This window comes from Stegodyphus dumicola, chromosome 10 (assembly GCF_044657685.1).
Source record: "Stegodyphus dumicola isolate Sdum_Otavi_A_Nest chromosome 10, ASM4465768v1".
Taxonomy (NCBI): Eukaryota; Metazoa; Arthropoda; class Arachnida; order Araneae; family Eresidae; genus Stegodyphus; species Stegodyphus dumicola.
This window is the reverse complement of record NC_140777.1, coordinates 136,274,942-136,292,822: the sequence shown is the minus strand read 5'-3', so window position 1 is coordinate 136,292,822 and position 17,881 is coordinate 136,274,942. Positions and strand designations below refer to the sequence as shown.

The 17,881-nt window shown below is 31.4% G+C and overlaps 1 protein-coding gene across 2 annotated transcripts in view; it reads right to left on the bottom strand.

Moving 5' to 3' along the window:
• Positions 1 to 17,881, bottom strand: part of LOC118192073 (uncharacterized) — a 544,392-nt gene that overhangs the window by 499,862 nt on the left and 26,649 nt on the right. The gene's annotated exons all lie outside the window — the stretch shown is intronic.

Sequence of the window (17,881 nt, the reverse complement as noted above, 5' to 3'; positions counted from 1 at the left end):
CCCTCGAAAAGAAATTTGAGAAACGTTGTTTTAGAGGGAAATAATTAGTAAACTAATCATCTGTTAATTTACATTAATTACATTTTATCTGATGGAAAGTGTCCACTAATTAAAAGAATATATTCCAATTGGCGATGTTGTATTGCTCCAAGAAAGCAAGCAATCATGCCACTGGTGGTGGGGGGGAGAGCCACACGGAAGCTCTAAACGACTCGTTAAGACACAGAAGACTCATTATAGGATGCGAAGGTAAAGTGAGTACTTACATGCTTCGAAGTGGAAACCAAATGATCACTCGACCAAGTCAACTCTAATTGGTGCACTAGAGATTGGACAGAGTATGGAAGATGTTGAGAACCAGGATTAAGTCTATTAAACCCCGCTTTAGAAGGAACATAGTTAAAAGATATTATTTAAATAAACTCAGCTTTTTAGTACAAGATACACATTTTCGTTTCAGCTTCAGGAAGAATAAATTCCTTTCGTAGCCGATTTGTATCTTTCTTAAACACGTTCTATATTTCTTTGAATTAAATTTTCAGAATGAATGTTTCCAGAAATAAAGTCAAATTATAACAGAATATCTGCGGTTAGAGTACGTTGTGTCAGCTTGTATTTAAATATGATAAGTAGGATTCAAATAATATTAAAATGATATTTTTAAATGATTTTGCATACAACATGCACAGGTATGTGCACAAAATTATAAATGTTAAGAATATCACGCACCGGAAATTATTCTTAAGCTGCGTAGGTGCATGAGACATCGAGAAAATAATGTTCTTAGTTCACAAAAGGATGAGAGGCATGAAATGTGAAATACGTCATCTATGAGTTATAAATGAGACATGAAGAAGTTATAAAACTAAAGTAGTAGTTAGATATCTATAATGCAAGTATCTATAAATCGATTAACTACAAATAGCCTGCGAATTCCAGATGCTGAATTTATTAGCAGAAAAAAATTAAATCCATTGTAGAGACATTAGGTATATTTTTGGAAGCAAGAGAGATGAAAAATGAGCAGCCGCCTTCGTCGGGAATCGAACCACGGACCTCTACAATACCGGCCCAGCCTTCAGAACCACTACACCACGAAAGCATGCTAGTAAGGCGAGAGAAATACCTTATACCATAAACAGCTAGTTTTTATGAAACATAGTATAAATTATTAAATAAGCAATTATTAATGTTTAAATGAATTAAGGGCAGAAAAAGCGGAAGTTAGTACCTTAACTAAACAATGCATAGTCTTTTTGCTTCTGCTTTATTTGAATTAACAAACAATTTCTTAATTAATATGCAATGAAGCTAAAAAGTGTCATTGTTAACAAAGGATACTGAATTTTTCTTATTTAACGAGAATCACATAGAAATATTAAACTCTAAGCGAGCACCAATTTTCCTAAGAAACTCCTCCATGAAGACACATTTTCCATAATGTGCTCTGTTATAATCTAATAATTCAATATAAATTAATAAAGCAGCAAGTAAGCTATGCGACTAAAATTTATTATATTCTTTCTTAAAATACCTGAAGAGTTTCAGAAATTTCTTAAAGAAAATACATTTGAATAAATCATTATAACTTTAACACTGTCAGTTATGCCCATCTACGCCAGCACGCATTTACCGACAAAATGACAGTTTTCAATTGTCATATATATCACATGCATGAAAGGAAAATTTCCCGAAGAAACTTTTTGAAGAATAAAATGCAGCATTATACGTATAAGAAAACACGTTTTTGTTTCAGTGTCGCCGGATTTTATTTTTACTGTTGAAATAAGGAGGGAAGTGTTCATATTTAGGATTTTATTTTTACTGTTGAAATAAGGAGGGAAGTTCATATTTATGTGTACATGTTTGTAATTTGTACATTTTTTGCTTTAAAAATGATTGAATTATGTTCTTCTTATCTTCTGGTTAAAGTTTTTATGCCTTTCGTAATTCTGGAAGCAATATTTGTACAATTATCAACAATTTAAAAGCTGTTTAAGTGAGGTTAAGTTTTAAATAACATGGCGGAGACATATTTTTTTTACATTTGAAACAGCAGAATTGTAGATTTGTTGCCAATCTAGACAGACTAAGCTTCGCAACACAAAAATAACGCCTTCATTTCTATTTCGAATTAATTCATGCTTTATCCTTTCTGGAATTTCTTCGAGGAAATAAGTGTTTAAGATTTACTTTGTAATTTTTAATGCAGATATTTTGAAATTTTATGTATTTTTGCCTTGTGAGAACTGAATTAATTGAATGAGAAATACTAAATCGTCTGTAAAAAACTGTTTCTTTTCTGTTTTGTTTGCTTAATTGCTTTCATACATCGTTTTAGCTTTATTATAGTATTTGAATGGAACATTTGGCAACGATAATTCTTCAAATGATATAAATTTTGTGCATTCAGAGTGTCGTTATAGTAAACAAATACAGTGAATTTTAAAGAGTGCATTTAGTCTATTGTGGTTTATGCGCTGTCGACGAAGTAGATTTAATTCAATCCAATCAATTTAAATGAAATTAAAAAAAATGCGTATAATTTAATATTCCGTACAAGGAAGTCATGTGGTGTACACATCAGATTTTTTTACATTTTGTAAAACTTTAATGAATTTTTGATTAAGAAGTTCAACAATTTGAATGCGAGCAATGGCAACGCTGTTCTAAATAAAACATTCTGATCTTCAGCTCACAAGACAGAAATAAGTGTAAAAAAAATCGGAAAAGTATAAGATATTCACCTTTCAGTTTTAATTAACAAGCTACGCTCTATAAAAGCAGTAAGTTGCAGCGGACATAGTAAATAAAATACTGTTATCGTATACACGCCGGGGTGTTGCTATTTAGTTAAAGCCTTTCACAAGATATTTGATAAGACAAAACCACCGTCATTTTTGCAGTCCTTGAGAGTTTTATCATAAATAGATTACATAATGGCGATCGTGAGACATGCTATCTGGAATAATCCTCTTAAATGAAGGTTACAGCCGAAAACATCGCGGCAAAAACATCGCGGGCGAAAACGTCGCGGAGAAAACAACGCATGGCGAAAACGTCGTGCTACAAAACATCGTGGGAGAAAACATCGCAAAGACAAAACATCGCAGTCCTAAAAACATCGTGGTACAAAACATCGTCGTCGAAAATAAAGCGGTTCAAAAACTTCGCAGATTAAAAACATCGCCGTCGAAAATATCGTGGTAAAAAATAAAATATCTACAAATCATCGCATGACGATAACACCGCAGACATGCTTTTTTCAGACATGCTTTTCGCAAACATGCTTTAATAACTGTAAATGGATATTCTCATAATGACTTGTGAGCGCAAGATGAAAAGAAGGATAATTTTTACTTTCATATTTTTTATTAACTAATAAATTTTTGCTGAGAAAATAAAAAGGAAACTTAAGCATAGATAACTCATGCAACTTAGAGCACTTAATAGAATTTTAAGACATAGTTAACTAAGAAAGGCCATTAATAAATAATTTTTTATAAAGTTTTCCCTGGTAATTTTCCATGAAAAGTATAATCTATAAGTTACATTTAATTTTCTATGCTTAAGTTTCCTTCTTACTTTTTCAGCAAAAATTTATTAGTTGATAAAGAAATGTGAAAGTAAAAATTATCCTTCTTTACATCTTGCGCTCACAAATCATTATGGGAATATCCATTTACAATTATTAAAACCTGAAAAAAGCATCTCTGCGATGTTATCGTCATGCGATGATTTGTAGATACTTTATTTTTTACCACGATATTTTCGACGACGATGTTTTTAAACTGCGAAGTTTTTGAACTGCTTTATTTTCGACGACGATGTTTTGTACCACGATGTTTTAGAACTACGATATTTTCTCTTTGCGATGTTTTCTTCCACAATGTTTTGTAGCACGACGTTTTCGCCATGCGTTGTTTTCTCCGCGACGTTTTCGTCTGCGATGTTTTTGCCGCGATGTTATCGGCGAACACCTAAATGTACTGTCGGAAAAATATTGAACACGGAAAAATCACTGCCGATGACCTCTCCTTTGATGATGCAGATTATTTTGCAAGTATGAAGAAGATACTTAATGTATTTTTAGTCTACAACTCTTAGAAAATATTAGAGGGAATTCTTAATAGGAATACATTGTTATTTGATGGATGACGATAAGTGATTGTTTCAAAACGAAGTTAATCGAAGATCCTTCTCTAGTGTTCCTTCTCTTTTTAAGTTCACAGTTGTCTTGATTATACAAGTAAAATTCTGCAAATCTTGAGATTTTCATTATGCTATAACTGCAGACACAGCGGGGAGAGTGAGACCGAAGCGTCCTTCCCCTTGCAAGACGCCCTCGAGAACAAGCAGGCAAACACCAGTTCAGTGAAAATTTATGCACTCGCTTTCTGAGCGAATTCGATGAAGATTAATTAATCGCAGTTCAAGTGTAAATACTTACTTTCACAATCCTCAAGTAGTAATACATGGATATTATGAGTGAAACTTGGTGCTCTTACGTGGAGGAAAATACACATAACAAGTGATGCCCTAAACGATTTACTAAAGAAAGTGGAAAATTTGCATTTAGTCAAAAGAACAGTAGGCTCAAGAGATAGAAAACCTATGTCCTGATACTATATGAAGTTAGATGTTTGCAGTTTCTAAATTAAATATACATTTTAAATGATGATTTATTCATTTTGCTTTTTTCTGACAAAAGGAAAAAAGTAAGGGCCTTTTGGTACACCAGCAAATTTATTAAGGTTTTAATTTTATCAGGACTTATACTTCTTAAGTGCAAATCTAATCTTCTAAAATAAAACCTTTCTTTCTGAAAGTATACGTATTTATGGCAAATCATCTGCCAAGACCAGCTTAAGATATACCTATCAGCAGAATATATATACTAACTAAATAAATCTAAAATGTTTCATATTTTTAGATGCAGAATATTCGAATACATTCGAAAAACGTGTACTGATTATGTTGTTTTCCCATATCTTCTATAGATTTTTACCGGATATTTTACCGGATTATTTTAGGTGATTACGGTTTTAATGCCAGATAAATCAGCATTTGTCAATAGACTAAAATACAAAATCGTTTGAAAACACTTAATAAGCATTTACAATGACCTTTTTCCCGGAAAAGGGTAGAAAATTATTTTGCTAAATAAAATTTGATTTAATCGAATCGCAATGAATATTTTCTTAATTTGAACGGAAAACATAATAATTTAGCGTTTATTCCTCAAAATTCCTTTACTCATGATGTTAAATAATTTTTCATAAATTTTTACTTTTTGTTTTTACGAAACTTTATAATGGAAGCGTATCTTTCGGATCATTGTTAATGAATCTAAATTTTGTAGCCATCTTTTTCAAACACCTTGCATGCACGACTTAAGCAATTTGGGTTAAGCTAAAAAAATAAAGACAGTAAAAAAAAAACGAAACGAAAAGAATACAATAATAAACAGTGTATAGTCTTTAAAGATTATACTTTTTTAAACATCTACCAGTGTTTTGTACACTGTTTAGTAACAGTACAAAACAACAGTTTGGTAGCTGTTTAATAACGGTACTGTTTATTAAACAGCTACCAGTGTTTTTGTGAACTTCCGCTCAGCCGCTATTGGACAAAAAGGAAGAAAAAGAGAAAACAGAAAAGTGAAAACGTTGTTTTCGAATGAAAAACAGACATTTTACACTGAGTTTTCATATGCAGTACTCTTGCATAGTCTCACCCCCCTTTTAGATTTTTTTGAAGCAGGAGATATGGTTTGGTTTACTTAATTATGGCAAAGCACACTAGGGCTATCTGCCTAAGGGGAAGGATGCCTTCGTGGAGGACTTTCTAAGGGAAACTGGCTCGTATACACGTTACACATGGAAGCAGGAGACATGAAAAATGAGCAATACTCTCTTTGGGACTCGAACTTGGACCTCTCAAATACGCAAGCGTGTTACAGTTACACCAAGAGAGCATGCTGGAAGGAGGCAGAAAATACCTTATAACATAATAAATATTAATAATCCCATAATAAATAAAAAAAATCTCATAAACTATAAGAATTGAGTTTCTATAGATCTAATCTGCTAACAAATATTTATATGGAAATGCTCTTAATTATATATGAAACGAATGAGTTACAATATGGAATATAGATGTGAAAGTGAAAATTATAAATTACTTCTGTTACATAACATTTCATTATATAGCATTTAAAAAATCACTGAAACATAAATTAAATTAAAATAATTGTTCTTAAGACAAAGAAGTAATTCATACAGAATACCTAACAATCTAAATATGAAATAATTTTTAAAGATAAATTTTCTGTGATTAAAATATGCGCATTTGTCGAACATAATCCAATTAAATTAAACTTCTCAAAGAATTTATCGAATTAACTTTCATTAAAATGCTTCTGCATGTTTATCTAGTAAGCATTTACACAATATTAAAAACAACATTTGCAGGAATTCCATTTCTTAAATAACTACTGTCAAATATAAAATAACGTCAGAATTTCGGAGGCGTTGTTAATTAGATACGTTTCGAATTTCATTATGTACAAGACCGTGCCTGTCACAAAAAGTTCATCTCAAAATTAAATGGCTTTGGCTTAAGCATTTAGTTGTGTTATTATTTTTGTGCATTAACATACAAATTAAACCCAAGTCCGTTCTAAATAGAATCATTTTCTTTGAGAATCACGATGCACTTGATTTTTAAATTAGATTTAACAATTGAAGCTACTCGAAGGAGTAAGGAAAACACATAAATAATTTTCTGTTTTCTGAAATCATGATTCAATTGATATTTCCAGATTCGCTCGCTTATTAGAAATATTGACAACATTGGATTCGAAAGCTTTAAATTGATGTTAATTCTAGAGTTTGCAGTGTTTTCAAATTTAAAAATTTGAATGCTTTTCTAGTGAATGAAATAAGGGGGATTCCGTTTTATGTTTCTGTTATTAGAAGTTTTTATAGTTTTATTATTAGAAATAGGTTGCAAAAATAGAATTTTTAAAAATTTCAATTGCGAAGTAATTTAATCAGAACGGTATGCAAAATTGAAATTTTTACTACATTTCACTAATATATTAATATTATTAATATATTAATATTATATTACATTTCACTAATATATTAATATTAGTGAAATGATCAAATTATTAGAAATAGTAAAAATGTACATAAATAGAATAAATTTCGTGAGTATGACTAGAAAACTAGGAAAGAGTCATAAATATAAAAAAACGCGCATTAGAGCAATGAACCTATTTTATTATAAGAGTTTATCTAAAATAATTATAAAATGAATGCAAACTTCCTTAATTCAAAGAAGTCTCTGCATGTGATGTACTGTTAATTTAATAATACAGATAATATGTGAACGAAAATTAAGGTGATAAATATATGTCACATATTTTAAAATACAACTACTTCACTTGTGGCTGAATAGTTAAGACCACTGAATAACTGACAGTTCGAAAGGGTACTGTTATTTCTCATGTTTTTCTCCATGTGTCAAGTCGAATTCGAGCCAGATGCCCTTAAAAGTCCTCTACGAATGCACTCTTACACTTAAGCAGATAGTCTTCGATTGCGATAGTCTTCGATTTCGGTTGCCATATTAAAATAACCTAACACAACCTCTAAATTCCATACACATAATGAAATGTTGTAATATATAATTTACATATTGTGAAAATATTTACATTTATAATTCATTTAGAAAATTAGATTTTTAAAAGCTTTATTTCTCCTATCAAATATATATTTTATATATACAAAACAAAAATCTGAAAGCTTTCAGATTTACATTACTCCCAAAGGGGCGTTTTTTTAATGTTTTGTTTTAATGTTTTTTAATGTTTTAATGTTAACCTTTATTTATTAAATATCATTTCTTAGCACTTGAATCATAAAAATCAGTTCAACAGCAGTATTGCAAACTAATTTTAAAATGAACATATTTTAAAAATTTCCTATACGCAGTCTCACGCGCTGGAGATAAAAATGTTTTCTTTTCCGTATAGTGTTGCCATTCCTGGCTTTGAAATCATTGATTTTCTTAAACAAAAATTCTTTAACGTCTGACAAAATATGAAATAGATAATAAAACCAATTCCAAATTAGGGCTTCCAGATGCCCGTACTTGCTGGAGGATTACGTTATTCAAAATTTGATAGCTCTAGGTACTGTTATTTTATTACAATGCGAGAAATATGTAGATTCTTCATTATTTAATTTCTTTAAATATAATATAGGGTTGTAATAGTTGGTGGCAACAGTTTGAAAAGTGAATTACGCAGAAAGTGAATCGAAGCAAAGTGCTAAAACGAAATTAATAGACCTTCTGGGCTAAAGGCCTTTGGGCGAAAAAGAGCACAAGAGATTTCACACCGTTATTTCCTGTCTTTATTTTATTTCTGCTCCCATTTAACATTATTGACGAATTTTATTCAGGAAAATTTTAATTAGCTTATTGCCATTGAGATTCATGATAAACGCAATATACTTTTACGCAGGTGCAGAAACTGATTTAATTCAGTATTCTTCTAAGTTTCAAATGTGAAAATTATGGATGCTCCGTTAGGATTATTTGTACTTAAACTACACTTAAATTGTTGATAATTCTTCAACTATTGCATGCAGATTATCAGTAAAGGCATGAAACCCTTAACTGGAACAGAAGAACAACATAATTCAATCACTTTTAAAGCAAAGTAATGCCAAATTTACCAACCTGAGCTCACAATATATACATATATATATAATTGTTGTATGATCTTAAATTCATTTAATGGGAAAACAAGTTATTCTACTACTTGCGCAATTGCTGCAAAGTAAGTTAATAATAATTTATTTACTAAATAATATTGATTATATTATCTCCTAAGTTTAATTATAGTAGAATTATCTTAAAAGAGTGAATCCATACTTAGTAAGTTTTATTTTGAAAGATGTTTTGATGTAACTTGAATGTAAATTGTTAAAAATGTTTTAACGGGGACTGGAATTAAATCAATTTGATTTAATTGATTTAATTGCAGTTCCCGTCTTGCCTTTAATTTTTTCATTTTACAATTGAAATTTTGCTATTCATGATTTAATTCCAATTAAATTAAATCAATTTAATTTAATTGACTTAATTCCATATCCCGTCTTGCCTTTAATTTATTCATTTTACAATTGAAATTTTGTTATTCATGATTTAATTCCAGTCCCCGTTAAAACATTTTTAACAATTTACATTCAAGTTACTTCAAAACATCTTTCAAAATAGAACTTACTAAATATGGATTCACTCTTTTAAGATAATTCTACTGTAACTAAGGAGATAATATAATCAATATTATTTAGTAAATAAATTATTATATATATATATATATATTGTGCAGCCGATTGGAACCAAAAAGAGTGGTGCACAACTGCATATTATAGCAGTCCTATATACAAAATTTAAACGTTCTGAGACTACTTGTTTTTGACTTATACGAGATACATACATACGTCCGTACGTACGTACAGACATCACGGAAAAAAACCTTATGGGTTTAAAATGCATACTAATGCATTTTAAATCCATTTTCTAATTTGTTTTAGAAAAAAGAGACCTTTATTCTCTCCGTACAAACAAATATCAACAAAAAATATCATTTAGACAGATTCGGGAGCGGTCGAAATGGATATTTTCGTTGAAATATGATCCTCGAAATGGTTCCGCATTACAACACTTGCTTTACCTCGTACAAGAATTAAATAATCCACGGAAAATCTTAGAATGTGCGTGAAACTTGCATTATTTCCCTTTGCCTATTAATAGGCATTAGCTTACTTTTTTTAAAAGAAATGCATTAAATGGCATCATGTAGGACATCAGAGTTCTTGTTTCAGCGCAAATAATGTAATGCTAATATTTTTCTAATTTTAAATTATTTTTCATTCTTATTTTGTATTAAAAATTCCAAATCTTAATGTCAATTCAGAGAAGCATATTTACTGTGCTTTTCTGAACATTTCCAAAATGATAATTGTAATTTTATTAATCTTCCTCCCCCGCAAATGTTTTATTCGGCAGTTACTTTATAATTCATTTATTTACTATTTGAATTCCATTTTTGGATATAGAAATTTGTTTTAACAAAAGTTGTAAAAAATAAAGAATTATATTTTAATTATTAAACTGCCTCAAAGAGGAAAGCTATCTTCGTTGCCTGCATCACTTGTATAAAATTCGGAAAATCATTGATTAGGGAAAATAAAAACTATTATCGTATTTCAGTTTTAATTTTTATGTTACAATAGCATCTAAATCACATCATATCTATGCGTCATAGTAATACTGAAAATCGTATCAAAAACCTTTTGTTGTATTTGAATATGAGATAAAAATTTGTAAATGATACAAATGATGAGAGTTTTTTTTTTTTTTTTTTTTTTTTTTTAAATCTTCAAAAATATTGAAGAATCTATGTTTAATAAGAAATGTCTCCGTTCCGTAATAATTCTGAATTCTTTCTCTGGCTAAGTCAGCTAAAAAATTTAATGTATTAATATTTTTAGAGCTAAACAGCACCAATAATTTTGTAGTGAATAAAACTAAGAAGCGCCTTCTACGTTTATAGAACTTTCAAACCATAGAAAGTATTTTACTGCGAATGTCTCGTTGTGATATTTGAAAAGAAATGTTTACGTATTGCTCCTCCAGCGGAATGGAAGCTGCTAAGGTTTCCGTTAAGCAATCATCTCGTCATGTAGCGTAAGGGGAGGCGCGTCGTCTTAATTAAAGCCCAACAAGATAATCACACCCTCCCCCATCCAATTACGTCACTCTCCAGATATTAAAGCCATGGCACTGTCTCTCTCGTTTATAGTGGTTTCCGATTTCAGACAGGTGTTGCCAGAAAGAAGGAGTGAAAAAGAAAGGAAAATGAAAGCCTGGTTTAGCATTAGATAGCAAAGTGGTACGAAAGCCTTCCAACACAAGCTTCGAGTCCGTGTATGCGGCAAAAGAAGCATGTGCTTTAAAAAAAGAGAGTGAATTAATCTTCTAGCTGTCAGCTGAAATCTTATTCAAAAACGCCTAACTAGAAAATAAAACTCACTCTGTGTTTAATTCTTTTTTTTTCCCTTTTTCCCTTTATATGAAGTATTATATTCAGTAGATTTTTAGCGCAACTTTACCAAATATTTACAGGATCTTTTACATATAAATTATATTGTGCAATTTTTCACAGTTTCTTAGGGATGACTTTCATCCTTTTTTACTTCCTTGTACGAAAAGTGTTGTAATTGAGAAATATATTCGGCATCATATTTCAATGAAAATATCCATTTTGACCGCTATCGAATGCAATGCAACGATGTTTCTGCGTGACATCTGTACGTTAAGACCGAATACAAGACTCCTTTCCTCCAAAAAAAAATATGAAAATTATTTAAAATCAATTCTGAAGAGAATTTTTCGTGGCGTCTGTGCGTACGTACGTAGCTTGCATAAATCAAAAACGAGAAGCCTCAGAACGTTGAAATTTTTCATATAGGACTGCTATAACATGTAGATGTGCACCTAGTATTTCGGTGGCAATCGGCCGCACCAAACGTATATAAATATATGTATATCCACTCTGTTACCGGGCTCAGTGATCTCAGTTTCTTTACTCTTATATGATTGTAAGTTGTGCATTTTTTGCTTTAAAAAAATGATTGAATTATGTTGTTATTATCTTTAGGTTAAGGTTTTTATGCCTTTAGTAAATATGCATGCAATATTTGTGGAATTATCAACAATTTAAAAGTTGTTTAAGTGCAGCTAAGCTTAATGAATTTTGCGATGACGGACATGTTTGTTTACATTTGAAACTTGGCAAAATGAAAGTTTTGTTGCCAATCTAGAGAAACTAAGCTTCCCAACAAAAAAGATAACACCTCATTTTATTATTGCGAATTAAATCATGCTTAATCCATTCCGGAATTTATTCAAGGAAATAAGTGTTTAAGATTTATTTCGTAATATTTAATATAGATATTTTGAGTTTTTATGTATTTTTGCCTTGTCGGGAAGTGGGAACTGAATGAATTGAATGAGAAATACTGAATCGTCTGTGAAAAACTGTTCTTTTTTGTTTTGTTTGCTTAATTTCTTTTATACATCGTTTTAGATTTATTATGGTATTTGAATAGAACATGTGGCAACGATTAGGTAATTCTTCAAATGATATAAATTTTGTGCATTCTGAGTTATAAAATGAACGAAATGTAACGCTGTTAAGTGATCCTGGCGTCAGAGTATCGCTATCGTAAAAAAATATAGTGAATTTTAAATAGTGCATTTATTCTATTGTGGTTTATGCGCTATCGACGAAGTAGATTTAATTCAATTCAATAATTTTTAATGAAATGCAAAAAAAAAAAAAAAAATGCACATAATTTAATATTCCGTACAATTAAGTCATGTGGTGTACACATCAGATTTTCTTAAATTTTCAACTTATATTATTAGTTATAACGGGCGTCCCTTCTGCAATGCGAAGCTCTGCAGTTCTGTGTCCTTCCTGTATTAAAATACGTGCTTTTTGGACGTAAGTAAGAGTAATGTTTAATTTTATTTATTTGCTGCATTTTCTTTACTTTCGAATAAATTTAATTACCTTTACGTAATTATTTTTGTTTAATTTCTTTTAAATTTACACTCTATTTCTGTGATTTGTATATTTCGGGCCAATGTTTCATTCATCTGTTCCGTTTCTGTTTTTGCTTAAATATCTGAATACTCTCTTTTTTTTTTTTTTTTTTTTTTTTTTCTAGTGATATCAATTCTAGAGAACGTAACGCAAAAATGTGCTCTAATTGCATTCAAAATTGATTTTCTGTTTGTTCTCTCGTTGTGAAAGCAATGTGCTTTAAATGCTTTAAATTTGATAGATTTCTGCTTCTGCGCCATCGATAAAAAAACTATGAATCAATTTATTTCTGGGCCCACCAGCAGACGAACGGTAATGGACTGAACACACATGTATATAAAAACTAATGCTGAGAAAGAAAATAACGTAATAATATCTCCTTTTCTGTATGCCTCACAACTTCTGCATTAATATATGTTTACAACAGTTACGAATAAATGCGAAACAACGTCAAAATCTAAAAGATGAAAAAATTTAATATAACTAACGTAAAATAAAATCCATGAAAATTTGAAAATAAAACAATAATAAAACTTCGCACATACAAATCTTCACATTAACCGAAGCAAAATTAACCACACGATATAAATAAAATATGGAAGTCCCTCAAAATACATAAAATAGAATACACGAAGCCAAATGAAAGTAATTTTCGCTTATAGTTTATAAAAATAATATTTAAAAAAACATTAAGTAAAGTTATAAGGTATTTCCGCCTTCCTTCCTCATGCCTTCGTGGTGCAATTGGAAGCACACTCAATGTGTATTTGAGTCCCGGCGAGGGTAATACACAAATGATGGTGATTGATAATTCATCACCACCAGGATTTGGCGACTGGGTAGCCTAATCCCCTGTCGCTTTTTAAAAGGGGGTATATAAGCTGTTTTCTCTCCTGCATGCCTTCGTGGTGTAATTGGAAGCATACTCGACGCGTCTTCAAGATCAAGGTCTTCAAGTTCACCACGCGTCTTCAAGTCCTAGGTTCGAATCTCGGTGAGAGCAATTCACATTTTTCACGTCTTCTGCTTCAAAATAACCTAATGACTCTAGAAAGCATGTGAGACAACAGATGTTGATTTGTTGCATCGTTTTCGTCAAGAGGCATTAAATGAATGCAAAACATACTGCTAAGTTATTCTAATTTGGAATGAAAAAATGTAGTAAAGTAAATGTTACAGAGTGTAAGCAAATGGCTAAGAAGCTGGCACGAAATAAAAATGATGTTCTTAGAAACATGTTCGTGAAAACGTCTTCTTACACTTCTATGGGTATGTAAAAGAAACATAATACTAGGTTTCTTTATTATAAATGACGAATGCGTATGCTAAATTGACTGCTTCCAACTTTAGTGATTCTATAAGGTATTTCTCCCCATTTCCTAGCGTGCCTTCGTGGTGTAGTGGTTCTGCACCCTGGGCCGGTATTCCAGAGGTCCGCGGTTCGATTCCCGGCGAAGGCATTGCTAATTTTTCAGCTCTCCGGCTTTTCCAAAAAAATCCTAATGTCCCTACAGTGGCGCCCGAACTAAAAGGGTGTTGGATGAGGTTTCTCCATACCCAGGATTTGGCGATTGGGTCTCCTAAAACCCCAGTCGCCCTTTAAAAAGGGAGTATATAAGGTATTTCTCCCGCTTTCCTAGCGTGCCTTCGTGGTGTAGTGGTTCTGCACGCTGGGCCGGTATTCCAGAGGTCCGTGGTTCGATTAAGGCGTAGCTAATATTTCATCTTGCCTGCTTCCAAAAAATACCTAATGTCTCTACAATCTTCAGAGGTATTTCAAAAAATTATAATGTACCTTAGGTTCCGCTAGTTAAGGAACTTTTAAATATCTTTTCTTAATAACTAACAACTTTGTACAAACAACTAATTTTCTATTATCTTAATTTCACGTTTTCAGCTTCAGAAGTTTAGGCTAGAAGACGATGAGTCCCTCAGTAGGAACAATGAGATAATCAACCAACTTATACATAATAATACTTTTGTTAATTATAAACTTATTTGTAAGTTATACATAATACTACTATTATTAATTATAAACTTATTTGTAACTTATACGTAATAATACTATTATTAATTATAAACTTATTTGTAACTTATACCTAATAATAATATTGTTAAATATAAACTTATTTGTAACTTATACATAATAATACTATTATTAATTATAAACGTATTTGTAACTTATACATAATAATGCTATTCTTAATTATAAACGTATTTATAACTTATACATAATAATACTATTATTAATTATAAACGTATTTGTAACTTATACATAATAATACTATTATTTTAAACGTAATGGTAACTTAACTTGAATTTTTAAGGTTTTTCAAATAATTATTTATTTCATGTTTTCAGTTCAGCCAGTGCTTACGTAGCCCGGATTTTTGAGAAAAATTGTAATCCTAACCGGAGCTCCAAACAAAATGACCTTCAGTATCTGAAATTATTATTTGATGATTCGTCATTAATATAACTTAATATTTATTACTTTCTTATTTATAACTTTACAATTTATTTAATTTTAGTTATTAATTACTTGTTATTTTATGTACTAACTTTGTCTACTTTACCTGAATCTTTCTTAAAGCTCCAGCCCTTAAAATTTTAGACATTAAGCCCTGATTTATGAAACTAATTTCCAATATCAAAGAGGAAGCGGTGAAAGTTCAGCGTATATGGTCAATATTGAATATGCGTATTTTAGACTAATATTAAAGAGGTAATAGAGCAATAAACAATACTGTTTGCTCTGTCTAGTAAAACGCTATTATTATATCTGCACTGCATGATATTGTATGTCATTTCAAAGGACGAGTTCAAAACCAAATCTTATTTTTCTTTAAAACGCAGTATAAAGAATGAAATATCGGTCTTAGAATGAAATATCAGTCTTAGAATGAAATATGAAATACCGGTATTTGCACATTTGTTTATAATTGAAAAATTATGAGAAAGCAATACTGAATAATATGAACTCCTCGTTAAGATATGTTATACCTCATTGTCGCTTGAGGGTTTAGTTAGTATCTTGGGAAAAAATAAAAGGAAAAAAAAAAGAAAAAGAAATCGTCAATTGTACATCGATAATGAATAAACAAACCGGAATTCAATGGAAATTTGATATTAATATAAATAAATCTTACAAAATACGATACACTAGTTACCGAGTTCCTCAAATACCAAGCCATACACTTTCAACATACAGTTACTCATGGTTTAATAACAAACGACATAAAAAACCATTATACAGGTACAGAAATGCATCCTCCTTTAAAAGAAAAGAAGCAATCTTTTCCCTCTAACAATGCAAGTTGTTTTCTACTTTAACAATGCAAAAAACGAAGAGATAAAAGCACAAAATACTCAGCTCAAGAAAATTAATTATTGCTTTAAAAATAGTAATGAAAGCTAATTATCACTGGGTTCTAAAGAGCATAAGAAATTAGCTTATGTTCCACTAACAGTGCCATGGGTCAGATTATTAGTACTAGCTCGAATTTAAGGGTGTTAGTTCGATTCTTACATAAAATTTGGTGATGTTTGGGTAATTTCCACCCCCTTATCGCTTCCCTGTGGGTCGACGCAGAGCGCTCAGAGCATTACTGGCTAGGATCTGTACCTTGTCAGTCTCGGCCACAGGGGTTTAAAATTTATGAATTTGGAAGTTCCCAATGGTCCATGGGGTGGGTTTTGTACTCACTCTTCATGGGCCGGGTGGCGTCAATCCTCTCCACCAGGATATTGGTAGCCAAATAGCACCTGGGCCATTGAGCGTTCGATCACTGCTGTCCTTGGTATTCCATATAAAGCCTAAGGAGAGGGGTGTCCCGTGTAATGATGGCAGGTAGCCATTATGAACGGCCAGTCATCGCTCCAAATTCTCAAGCCCACCCCTCTGTGGTCTCGGTCCGGCCGGGAAGGAGGTTCTGACTGGCCCGTGTTTAGCGGTGGGTAATTAGATGGAGCCTAAAATGTATTGGTGTCTCGGGGGTGTGGGACCCTGGTCCCAGCAAGTGTGTACGATGTCGCCTTGGGTGACGTACCAGTCCCCGAATGTGATTAAGTTCACGGGTGGTGATATGACATTACATTACCCCCTTATCGCGAGTATGATATTTGTCTGCTCCCTACGATACAGTTTGGGTAATGTTCTCAGAGATGAGTCGTCTAACTGACCAGTGTGTTTTGCCCATTCTTAAAGAATGTTTCAGAGGAAATATCCGGAATGGGACGGAATTAGCTTATTGGCGAAAGAGATCTTAACAAATTTTCTTACGGATATTTAAATATTTTCTAAAACATTAGTGATTTTGTATGTATTTGTTGATTTCTAAGGTGAAAACTTCAAATCTGAAAGACACAAACGACCAATTCACTGGAAGACCAATTACCCTCTAGTTAGTTGAAAATAAGATGCTGGAAATTCTGGTAAATTTCATACACTGTATCTATCCATCGAAGACTATGGGATCAGCCATTCCAGGAAATCAGCGCCTGAGAGGATTACTCGTAGTTCATCATTTTGTTACAATTCTTTCTGAACATTTCTTTACTGTCTTTTATCTCGAAAGACTGATTTCGCAGACTCTTTGCATCACAAGTATTTTACATCGTACATATTTCTTCGACATTACACCCTTATGAACATATTGAAAATTCGGTATCAATCGATATATTTCTTTCTGAAATTAACGCATTTTTAATGGTTTTTCTTTATTTGGGAAAAATAGTGTACCATTTTGAAAAATTATTTTCTCTAATAGACGTATGAAATTTTCCATGCCCTGAGTTACATCTTCATCAATGCTTTCATGAAAAACAAAACATGAATACGAAAAATCTATGTTGTGCGTTTGAAAAGTCTTGCTTGCATTTTTGACTCAAAATATGAAAGTGTACTGACGTTACCTGTAAGCGCCCCATATAATCGATACTCAGTCTGTTTCATTCTTATTTTACAATCGGTATTCAGTTTACTATATTTTGTGTGAGTGGAAAAATTTTAAGTACACTTTACAATAGATATTCAGTTAATTAGTTTTAGCAAAAAATAGAAAATTTGCTCCGCTATCTTTTCGAATTTCGGAGTCAAGCAGTTAAGTACGAATTCCTACATATTAAAATTCATGTTCATACTAAAACAAAATATTTCTGTTTTCATTCTTGAAAAAAATATTACCACTG